The 12,034-nt window shown below is 48.0% G+C and overlaps 1 protein-coding gene across 5 annotated transcripts in view; it reads right to left on the bottom strand.

Moving 5' to 3' along the window:
* Positions 1-10,752, bottom strand: part of STARD3NL (STARD3 N-terminal like) — a 31,510-nt gene extending 20,758 nt beyond the window's left edge. The window contains exons 1-2 of one of the 5 annotated variants that reach the window (XM_037383510.1): positions 10,433-10,752; positions 1,838-1,997 (exon numbers count right to left, since the gene is read on the bottom strand). The gene's annotated coding sequence lies outside the window, so the exon portion shown is untranslated. The remainder of the gene's footprint in view (positions 1-1,837; positions 1,998-10,432) is intronic. The other 4 variants (XM_037383509.1, XM_037383512.1, XM_037383513.1 and 1 more) reach the window with 4 other exon arrangements.
* Positions 10,753-12,034: the final 1,282 nt, after the last annotated feature.

The following is a 12,034-nucleotide window of genomic DNA, read 5'->3' as shown; positions in this document are numbered from 1 at the left end:
CTCCAGGCTGCAGCTACCAACACCATCCTGTCATCCCCTCGCAAAAGAGTTTGTGTCCCTGGTCCTCCTTGTTGTGTGGCCTCATGGACATCAGCTCTGGCGCAGAGAGGGGATGGTGACAGGGCTGGGCTCTGGGCTGCAGGGATGGTCCCTGCCACAGCCTGAGAGAGGAGGAACAGCCCGGGGTTTGTCCTCAGGAGCTGAGTGGCAGAGGAGGCGTCAGGGACGCCCATCAGCTGTGCCCCGTGCATGGCCACCGAGGGCAGGGACAGCCCCCTGGGCCCTTCCTCCCAAGGGTGCTGGGTGGGGGTGGGGCTGCGCATGGGGCAATGTGTCACCCCCGTGTTACCCCATGTCACAGCGCCGTCACCCGGCAACGCGCTGTCACAGTGCCCTGGGGGAGTATAAAAGGGGCATCATCCCGGGTCCCCCTGCCAGAGCTGGCCTGGCACCGGCCTGAAGACACCCGAGAGGGAGCCCTCGAGGGAATCATGGAATTCCCTGGGGGCTGAGGGAGGGAGCCTGGAGCCTGGACAAGGCTGCTGGAGCTTCTCCGCTGCAAGGGCAGCTCCCGGCAGGGCCACGGCCAAAGCCCATCTGACGGGTGGAGATGTTTCAGCCTTCGGGGAACAGACACCAGCCCCTCAGGAGAGGAGAAGAACCACCCACCCCTGGGGGTGCCCGAGGCTGTTGGGCCTTCTCAGCTGGACAGCGGAGGCAACACCACGGGAACGCCTTCTTGAGGAGCGCCGCAGGGCTCGCCGTCCTCATCCCCGTGGAGCCAGGGGCAGCAGCCGTAAGAAACAAGATGCAGAGGTATTGCCAGGGGTCCCGGAGCTTTGGAGCACCCACTGGTGTCCCATCAGGTGCCAGCAGGAGTCTTGCCCCCTAAGTAGATCGGGCTGGGGGCATTTGGTCACTCTTGGAAGCCCCTGCGATGGCTCCAGGTCAGAGGGAGAGGCTTGGCATCTCCCGGGAGGCGTGCCCAGCCCGTGGGACGAGGAAGCAGGTCCCGCTCACATGCTCAGGGAACAGCCGATCGCCAGCGCTGCCTGGGGTCAGGAAGGAATTTTCCCCCGGGGCACATTGGCACTGGCCCCCGGGGGTTTTTCGCCTTCCTCTGCAGCACTGAGCGCGACCACTTGTCAGGGCTCCTCGGGTCCGTCGGGCCAGGTCACCGCCTGCTGCTGGTGCCCCGCGAAGGTGGCCTCTCGTGCCCCGCAGCTGGGGGGAGGAAGGCTTTTTTTCCCCCCGCGGTGGGCTACCAAGCATCCTGCCCCGGGGGTTTTTTGCCTTTCTCTGCAGCACCGCGCAGGGCCCCTGGCCAGGGCTCCTTTGGGCCATTCTGGCTGGGTGCCCGCTGCTCGTGCTCCACGAAGGTGGCCCTCGTGCCCCGCACCCGGGGGGAGGAAGCTTTCGGGGCTCCCGGGGAGGGGGGCCCCAGTCTGGCCCCCGCAGGTTGCTTCTTGTCCTCTGTCGCACCGAGCACAGCCCCTTGTCAGGGCTCCTCCGAGCCCTTTCGGCCAGGTTCTCGCCTGCTGCTCTCGCACCCCCGAGGCACCGCTCGTGCCCCGGCTCTCTCGGACTCTCTCGCCCATTGCCGCTTTGTACCATGGGCCAGCTCTGCTCTGCCCTTGGCACTATCTCCCCAAGGGTTCTCGCTTGTGCAAAACAGCCTCTGCTTGGCAGGGCTCCAGGCTCATTGCCCCATCAGGACCTGCCACTTTCCAGCTCTCCCTGTGTGCAGTGGAAGCACACGGCAGGCACAAGAGCGCTTTCCATGCATCCCTGGCCAAGAAGCACAGCGAAGCAAGTTTCTGAAGGCAGAAGAGTATACCTGTCATCACTGCGTGCCATGCTTTTGGAAATACCATGCACTTCATCCTCACTCTCCAGGAAACAGCGGCTGCTTGGCCTCTATTCATGCTGCCATATTATCCAAGCTTTGGCATCCTCAGTGATTCAGGACATTAGATATAGTCCTTTCTTGTCAAAAGCTAAAAGAACAAGATAATTTAGAAATCAAAGAGAGAATCTAATTACAAACTAGGTGTGGGATTCTTTGGGATTTGGATTTCTTCAAGCTAAAATACATGTCAAAGAATTTTACTACAAAAGAAGAGAGAAAATGACATTCTTGCTGTTTCTGAGCTCTTTCCTGAAAGAGCTGTCTTGTGCAACAGTTATCTGCTTTCCTCTTTCTGCCAAAGGTGAGTATTTTATACTTATTTTCTGTTTTTTCAGTATCAGATATATATTGTCAGGACTGTTGTATCAGCTGTGGGTTGACACAGTGCCTGCCCCTGATTTGAAGGAGGCTGGGTTCAGCTGGCACCCTTTCTTTTGGCTCCAGGCAGTCCCATTGTCTGGGGTATTCTCTATGTCAGGCTTCAGCAAGGATGTGTGGTCAAAAGAGCATCCTAGGAAGGAATGATGTTTACAGACCGGCAAGTTCATTCCCTGCTGCTCCTGGATGAAGGACATTCACCAGGAAGATAAAACAGCCTGTCATTCATGACACTGCAAGAAACTCCGTGTGAAAACTTGCCTGGAGAGGTGGAGATCCTAGCAACTGTGCTGGGTACCAGCTGTGCTGTTAACTCCTCCTCACAAGAGACATGGGAGCGAGACAGAAATCGGTATTCCCCAGGCAGCCTCAAGAGCACACGGCTCTCCACAAGGCATAGGGCATTCGTGCCTTTCTATAGCTCTCTGACTTTCCTTTGCCAGACTTCATGTGATGATTTTTCAAGCTAAAGCGAGGATTGCATCAGCCTGCTCCTGGCTACACTTGTGCATTTTGTTAATGCTTGTGAACATCAGCCCTGAAACACAGTCAGAGAACAAAAATCCTGTTTCCACTTGCATCCATTGTGTTATGTGTCCTTGAGAGTGGTTTTGTAGCTGAAAAACCCTGCCATTTCAGGTAAATAGCAGTCTCATTGTTATTCAACTCATCACGAGTGCAGGAGAAGAGAATCGAATAGTTCAGGTGGATGAGACCTATAATCACCTGGTCCAAATGCCTGACTGCTTCAGGGCTGACCAAAAGTTAAAGCATGGTATTAAGAGCATTGCCCAAATAAATGCCTCTTCAACACTGACAGGTACAGGGGGGCATCGACCACCTCTCCGGGAAGCCTGTCCCAGGGTCTGACCACCCTCATGCCAAGTCCAAACCTCCCCTGGCAGACGCAGCTTTGAGCTGCTCCCACACGCCCTGGCAGTGGGTTCCAGGGAGCAGAGCTCAGCTCGTCCCTCTCCACCTCCTCAGGCAGCTGTAGAGAGCAGCGAGGTCACCCCTCAGCCTCCTTCCCTCCAAACTAGACAAACCCCGTGTCCTCAGCTGCCCCTCAGCCACCACGCCCCCCAGCCCCTTCACCAGCTTGGTTGCCCTCCTCTGGATGCAGCCAAGGACCTTCACAGCTTTTTTAAGTGGTGGGGCCCAGAAGTGCACACAGTGCTCCTGCGCATTAACATGAATAGCATGAGCAGACTAAAAAGAGAAACTCATATCTGGCCGACACAAAACAGGTACAGAGTTATAGAAAATGGAGAGAACGAAAACTCAGTAATTTGTGTCACCAGAGAAATGTTGGTTGGAAGAGATCTTTGGAGGTCATGTAGTCCAAGCTCCTCCTCAAAGCAGGACCAGCACTGGACTTGACCAGTGCTAACACTTCATCAGTTGAGGCTCTCAACAGCTGAGTCTTGAAAACCTCTAACAGTTTCTCTGGTGAACATTAGTAGAGAATTTTTTCTACGGTTCTACCCAAGTCTCCCAAGCTGCCCCTTGTTAGATGCTACCTGCTGTGACTGAGATGAGTTTATCAGTCACTGCTTTAAAACTCAAGCTCAGCTGCATGTGTTGGTTAGCCAAAATTCAGGCATGAGAGGAAGCCATTAAAAATAAAATAAAATACTCGCCATAGCAAAAATTAACCTGTAACAATTTTAAGGCAACTCCTGTCTTTCCTGAACTTTCAGAACACTAGTTAAGCCTTGTTGGGAGATGTTACTATAACTCCGATATCCAGCAATACTCAGAGGTTTATAGGACCACCTAAAAACACCTGCCCTACACATAGTAGTAGCCTTTATAGTAATGAGAATTTGCCTAATGAGTGATGGATGCATCATGTAATTTATAACCCTTACCTCTTGACATGTTAGATCAGAGACACAGCATCTGAATCTTGAATCAAATGAAACAAAAATATTTCTTATTCAAATTCTTATTCTGTACTTATTCGAATTGACCCAATTGATCTGTTTTCCTATTAGTTACTTCACAGCATATCTGGGAATTTTAAGACTAGTCTGCATCCTTTCTCTACAGATGTTCTTATTCCAGTTAAAGCACAAAGTACACAAGAATACTTTGGTTTTACAATCTCTAGTTTTAAAATAGGGAGGCAGAAATTCTTAACTATATAAATAGGTACACCATGGCACATGCCTATTCAGAACTAAAATCTACTATTTTAGACTACTGTAGGGGACTACAAAATAACCAACTACAAGCTAAAAGAACAGCAGTTAACATTTGGAAAGGAGACTTAAAATAGTAAAGATATGTCATTTCCATTGGCATGTGACATTCTACTTAGCATTCCAGTCACATTATATCATCAAAAGGCCCAAATGCAGAGCCACCATCTACAGAATTAAAAGCAATTGCTTCAAATCAATATTAAGTGTCTAAGGAGCAGGCAGAACTTACAACTCATGGCTGCACACTGCATGAAGAGGTCCAGGCTCTCAACAGTGAGCCTGAGTAGTATGAACCAGCATGAAGGTATTAAAGACCACCTGAAAAAGCCCAATGCTAAAAAAAACCCCCAAAATACATGGTACCACAGATACCACTTCCCATAACTGTTCAGTGCAAACGAAGTTTTCCCTCAATCAAAACATCTGTCCTTTGCTGTTCCTGACTTACATGGGATTGTATTTCCTTTACACTTTTGTCTTCTGCGGCTCCCTTCCTCTTCAGCTTTATTCTAATGAAATTCCTGCAAACTAGTAAAGCATACCTTCCTACTCTGCCCGTAGGATATGGTACATCAGCTCCACACATACAGCCTACTCCAACATTCACAACGACAGAGGCTTCATCTAGTTCCATAGTTAAAGATAGACCTTATCTTACAGTCTAACCTCTAGACTGAGTCGCCAGCTAGTTATTTGCTGAAAAAAACCATTTAGACAGTGTTGCATTCAACAGGCACTAGAGACTTTAATCAAAATAACACTGGAAAATTCAAACTGATGCACGCCCACAAAATTCCCTGCATAGAATAAGCACAAGATACTCTGTGTAAGTTTTTGGCAATACTCTAGATTTTCAATTAAGCAACACAGCAGGAATTACAAGTTACAAATATGCAACCCATTTAAAGGCTGGGAAGACTTCCCGTCAGAGGGGCAGGGCAAGACTTACCAGCATACAGAACAGAACTCCTTACAAAGAGTTTGGCTTTATCTGAGCATTCAGAATTCCAGTAGCTCTGCTTAACCCTGAAGCAGCAGCTCTCACCTCAGGCCAAAAGAACATTTTTCATCCAACACGTGAGATGAATACTCAAAATATACTTGAGTATAGCTTATATGGCATACATATCACTCCTGTTTATCATGCACATCTGGTTTCATACCAGTGAGCCCTGAAACTTACCACCTAGATTTTGAAAGACAGATCACCAGGCAGATGGCTAGATGTCAGACTAAAAGAAAGCAAGGGCAGCAATTAACTTGTCTTGATTAGAAAGTGAGTAGAAACACAAGTATTTGTGCCTTTGCTAGCAAATTTATGTTATTTTGTCTTGTCTACTTCCCATTAATTCTTTCACATGGGGTTTAAGTCTTATTCTTTACAAAACAATTACATAACATAATTCTAAAGGTGTGCTATTCACTTGACTAAAAATTTTATCTGAAAAAAAAAAAAAATCTCCCTGTAAAGGAAACAACCCACCACTTGGGGTTTTTTTATTTAAGTTTCCCTGTGAAAGGTGTTTCTCCAATTTCTTATGCTCTAATGGTGACCTAACAGAAGAAACAAGGCAGCTGCACACATCCCACATTTGTGCTGAACAATTATTTTTCTTAGAACACTGGAAGAAGGTGCTGAAGAGTGCAGGGCACAGTTTGCAGGCTAAAATGAGAAAGAAAAAAAGTCAATCTTTTGGGTCAGCAGGACATCTGAGGAAACAGCAACGTCACCTCCTCCCATCCCAAGAGTGGGACTCACAGATTTAGAAAGTCAAATCAAAGTGCTCCAACCTTGGACTAATTTTTCCCCGCAACTGAAGAAGCCCTGCTACTGAGCAGTGTCCTGCACAACACTACTGTCCTTTCACAATGACTTCACTTCTTGTTCGACAAGAGCTGAGAAAATGGCAGTAAACAGTTTGTAAATTTGGTATTGGCATTGCCTTAATTTCTATTGCTGCTTTCCCCTCTGGGTTCCTTCTTAACAGCATATCCCAGATGTTTTACTTCTAAAATGAGCAAGTGAGACTTAGTGCCTGCATACAAGTATGCTCAAACCAGATGTGGGAAACGGCATATGAAAAACAGTTCTTCAGCACCAAAGTGACTGTGAAAGTATACTCCATGCTGAATTTATGACACACTTGAAAACACCCTTGCGAGAACTCAAAATGTGCAGAGTTTAGCATTTGCGAAGATTGAGGGTGATCTTAAATATGCAACTATAATTCATTTTAAGAAAAATACAAAAAACTAAAATACAAAAAGGGTGCATGATAACACATCCCAGAGAGCCTCAGCTTTCATCTGTACCCAACACATTTAACCACTGCAAACTACAAAACTGAAGTGTGTATTTTATCACTGTTACATCCTTAGAGCATACAAAGAACAAGTGTTTCTGTTACAGAATTGATGAGACATCATCCCATTTGAAACCAGTATGTTCTGATTAATAGTATTCCCTTCATTAATTACCAAAACTAAGTTACTGTTTTCTTAAAAATAAAACTTCACCCATTTTAGACTAGTCTTGCCAAAGACCTGAAACCATACCAGGATTTTAGAGGTTAAATCCAATCAGCTCCCCAAAGTTATATTAATATATAAAACATACAAAAATACAGTATACATACATATATATACACACAGACCAGCAACATGCAGTAGCTGCACGCAATTCAAAAAAAAAAAAAAAAGAGGGGAAAAAAGAAAAAAGCATACACTGATTTCTTACAAAAGCAGGGAGAGGGGAGAAGTGGGCATAAAGGGGAAGTGGTACAAAGAGAAAACACAAAAACGTCTGGCAAATCTGGTCTTAACTCTTCTTCACATATATTACCTGCTCTCTGAAGCCGACTTGGTAGCCCACCCAAGATCAGCTCACAAAAAGCTTTCACTGCAAATTGTACTCCACTAAGCACTGAATACTAAGCAACAAGGGCTTATAACCCACCTGGTTTCCCAGAGTTAAAACAACTGTAGGCCAAATAAATATGGCTTTGACACCCAAAAGATTTATTTTATCATGACAGCATCTCTCAATACAAAATACAATTCTTTAAAGAGACCAAACATCTTACTGATTGCCTCCAACATCAAGCATGATACTGGTTTATTACATAGAATACTCGCATTGTTTTGTTTCTTGTCTTCTCCAATTCAACAAACGTGCCCCAAGACTGCTAGCCTGATACTACTTGGACAAGAAAAGCTCTTCTTTTGCTAGCACAGAACTGCACAACTCTTACTGAAATACGTCAATCATTTTACATATTAGTGGGAAACACTCAGGATCTTGCCAGCCCCTCAAAAACTATTCAACAAAATGGTGCAAAAGTTTTCTTCAGGCAAACTCAAGCCCTGGAAATTCCTTAGAGCTCTTAAGAAATACAGTACTTTAGGAAACTGACATCCATTTTAGAATATGGGATAAACTTCTGTAAGCTTTTTCACTCTTAACTCCTATTTTAGAACTCCTGGAGATGCTTCAAAACAAAAGTATCAGTTTTTACTTGTTATTGCCATTTTTCTCCCTACATGGCTTAAAGGACATTAAGGAAATAATGACCAAGTCCAAGCAGCAGCAAATTCTAGCAAACATCTACATCTGAACCTTCGGTATAAAATACTTATTCTAACACACTTCCACAAAATTCTTCAAGTTTTTCTGTCAGTGCTAGAGAGAAATTAACTCCTGATGTGTGAAGTGATGCTCTTTCAGGGCTTCAGCTGATGACTGAGTAGCTGATCTAAATATGAAAAGCGTGATGTCATTACAAGATATTTGTTTGGTTCTTTACCAAGATTCTTTTTTTTCAACTGCCCATTTTTAATCTTAATCCTAGCTGAATTTAACACAGTGAGGCAGAAAGGTAATACACAATTTATCTTTTAACACAATCACTAAAGATTTTAAATTAGGAACAGATTTTTAGCAGATACAGTTAAATTACATAACATTTAACAAGCAATACATCTGTGATCCTTTAAAGTGACTCAGCTGAGCTGCCAGATGCTGCTGGCTAACCATGCAAAATCACAGTTTCTGCTATCACAAGTGTGATTTACCATCACCATGTCACCGATCTTTTCTGCAAAAGCACTGGCAATATTGTGTAGGCTGACATCATTCACCAAGTTAAACCCATTAATCCTCCTTACTAGAAATCAGGTTTCAAATACAGTTATTAAAACACATGTCTAACCAGGATGGTCTGATGAATTTTAAAATGTTACTGCCTAAATACATTCTTTTGCATGAAGGAAGGCAGAGAACAATTGTGCTAAACTCATTTTGAAAAACCCATGGCTAAATATTTGAGAATTTATGAAAATTAGAATGTCTCATGTCAAGAAAACCACATTTTGGCCTGAATGCACCAAAAAGAATGTCTAATCCATCTGAACTGAGTTTAGTAATTCACAAATCTCAGCATCATTTCAAAGGTCAAGTATTTCTTTCTCAACATACCATGTCTATAAAGAACAACATTTATCCTGAAAAAAGTCTAATATGCAAATAATGGTAAAATACTTAAGGATCTGTGTCATAACAAGAGGACCACTGCTGCATTTTATCTGAAATGTCTGGCCCCGAACACTATCAACAGACTGACAAAACCCCAAACACTCTGCATCTGGCCTACTTCAACTGCAAAGCTGATGAAAAAAATCTACTAAAAATAAAAATAACCCTATTATCTTATAAATAGAAATGAGCCTTCTTGCTATGTTGGATTGACTAACAATCCCCCAAAAAATTAGCATTTGCAGAACAAACTGACAGCTCTCATGGCAATTAATGCTTAACACAATCCTACATCACATTATAAAAGCCAAGATGACAAACAACGCATAATAAAACGTACTGACAATGCTGTGCTAAAATACTGCTATGGCCTTATACCTCCAAACCAGGCAACTCCTCCTTCACGTTTAGTATTTTGTGGTGAATATTTTCCATGCTGAAGTCAATCAGTGTATCTACTTGCACCTGAGTAGCACGACATTGGGAACTGACTCAGTGTTAGCACTTCATCAAGGGGTAACTTTAACTGCTAATGCAGATCCAACTGCTCTAAGATTCAACAGTTTGCCCTGCAGATGTACCAGTGTCACCCTTCACACAGATGCAAAACGTCACATTTCAAGAATGAATAACTCGCTTTTCATTCGGATGCTGAAATCGGGCAGTGCCTCTTCCCAACGTTGCCTAAATTCAGTACGACGCTAAAATTAAGCCTCAGCTTCCCACCTGCCCGTGATGGAACCCAGGCGGTTCACACCGTTATCAGCAGGACAAGCGGGTCACCGTTCCGCCGGTGAAGGTGCATTGGCTGAACCGGGATCTCAGGGAGAGGGACAAAGCCACCCTCCCGCAGCCTCCGGGGCCGCCGGCCGCAGCAGAGGTGCGGGGCGTGCGGGAGGCCGGCCCGCAGGGCGGGCTGTACGCAGCCGCCGCAGCGCCCCCTCCCAGGAGGGAGGACCCCCGCCCCGCCACCGCCTCCCGGCACATGACCTCCTTCCTCCTCCTCCTCCTCCTCCTCCTCCGCGCGCCCCGGCCCTGCGCCGTTCCCACCGCCGCCGCCCCCGCAGGACAGCGGGCGCCGCACCAGCAGGACAAAGCCGCCCTGACGCAGCGGGCCGCCCCTTCCCCAGGGAGGGCGGCGGCACCGGCGGGGCGAGGCTGCGAGGGAGGTCGGCCGAGGTGGAGGCCGCATACGGCGGCGGCACCGCGCGCTGGCCCCCGCCCGCGCCGCCCTCGCGCCTCTCCCCTCAGCCGCGGCCTCCCCGCCGGAGCGCCGGCTCCCGCCGGAGGCGCGGCCGGGCCACCCCCCAGCCACCGACAGCCCCGTGTCCCCCTCGGCACTTTCCCTCCCCTCGCCCCTTCCCCCCGGCCCCCCGCTGCTGGCCGAGGGACGGCAGCGACACTTACCCCCGACGCGCCGCTCCGGCCCGAGGGAAAAGGAGAGGTCCCGCAACGCGGCCCGGTACCGCCGCAGGCCCTGGGGACGACAGGGGCGGGGCTCGGCGCGGAAGGGGGCGGGGCGGGCGCCGGAGGGGGCGGGGCTCAGCTCACTGCACGCGCGGGGCCGCGGCGGCGCCTCAGTTTGAATTTCATCGAGGGCCCCCTGGCCCCCGGCGCCGCGGCTCCCGGTCCCCGGCACCCGCAGCCTCCTGCCCCTACGACTCCTGGCTCCCGGCCTCCCCGGGCCCGCGGCTCCTGGCCCCCGCGACCCCTGGCTCTCTGCCCTCCCGGCCCCCGGCCGTGGTGCGAGGGCTCGGGGGACAAGCGGCGCTGGGGACAGAGGCCGGGCAGAGCGCAGCGGGCCCACGCGTGGCCCAGGGTGGGGGCCCTGCCCTTGATACTTGGACGCCCCCAAGCTGTCACGGTGAGACCGATTATCTGCCGTTGGCCTGAATCCCGCTTAAGCTCCTGCGTCCCCGGCATAGCGCAGCGCTTACATCTGCAGGGATGAGCAGCAGAACATCCCAGCGTGATGGGCAGCTGCTGTGAACACACGGCAGAAACTCCGCCAAGCAGCCATTCCAGAAAGCCGCCCTTTCCTTTCTGGAAGCATGCTCTCGATCCTTACCAAAGCCCAAAGCTTGTCAAATGCTTGCGTATGTCATAAGGTTTGTCCGCGGTTCAGTGTCACCGGCTAGAGCCACGTTACATCTCTCCTAACAGAAGTACGGAGGTGATGTGCTCTGCCTACGTATCCGGTCATTCAGAGAAAAGAAGAGCAAAATAAAATTCATCAGCTATTGCATGACAGCAGGGAAGTGCAGGAAGAAGGATTTAAGGAGAGGTTTAGGAAAAAAGGCTGCATGTCTCCAGCTAGTGGTTGCCCACCTGGTGCTGCCTGGCTCTGCCAGGCCCCACACGTCTGCTGGGAGAGCAATGCCCAGCAGCTGCGGCCAGGCAATGGTGGCTGCTGGCAGGAGCCAGAACACATCTGGAAGCAAGTCCCCTAAGCATTTACCATAAAGAACATTATGGTGAATGATAGCTGAGGTGAATCACTTCATCCTTCCACAAACCCAGAACTTGCAATAAAATGCCCTGTCCACTACTGCCCCTTGCTCATGGGAAGGGAGAGGGGTTCCTTTAGCTGAGAGGAAAATCTTGCAAGATCTTTTTTTTGCTAATCATTTTTTCTTAAAGCCTGTAAACACACAACCATTGCATGCACTTTTATGCTTTTTACCCATTAGTTGAATTTGATCATCTATCTTTTTTTTTTTTTCCTCCCAGAGTTACCGTACTAAAAAATCACCTCAGGCTTTCAGGCAAGTAGCTGTATTTAGGCATTATTTTTATTTTTCACACAAATGCCAAGATTAAGACTTTTGAACCTCAGTGGCAGCATGTATTTGAATGACCTGTCACAAAACAGTTTTGATGCAAGTTGTTTAACACATTGCGAAAGAAAAGCAGCAGTCTGCTGTCACTGCGTACATTGAAATAAGTGTATCTTGAAATAAAGTGTGCTTGACATTTAGCTGCCCAGATTAGGAGCATAATTTGTGAAAA

This window comes from Falco rusticolus, chromosome 4 (genome assembly GCF_015220075.1).
Source record: "Falco rusticolus isolate bFalRus1 chromosome 4, bFalRus1.pri, whole genome shotgun sequence".
Taxonomy (NCBI): domain Eukaryota; kingdom Metazoa; phylum Chordata; class Aves; order Falconiformes; family Falconidae; genus Falco; species Falco rusticolus.
This window is presented reverse-complemented; position numbering and strand designations above follow the sequence as displayed.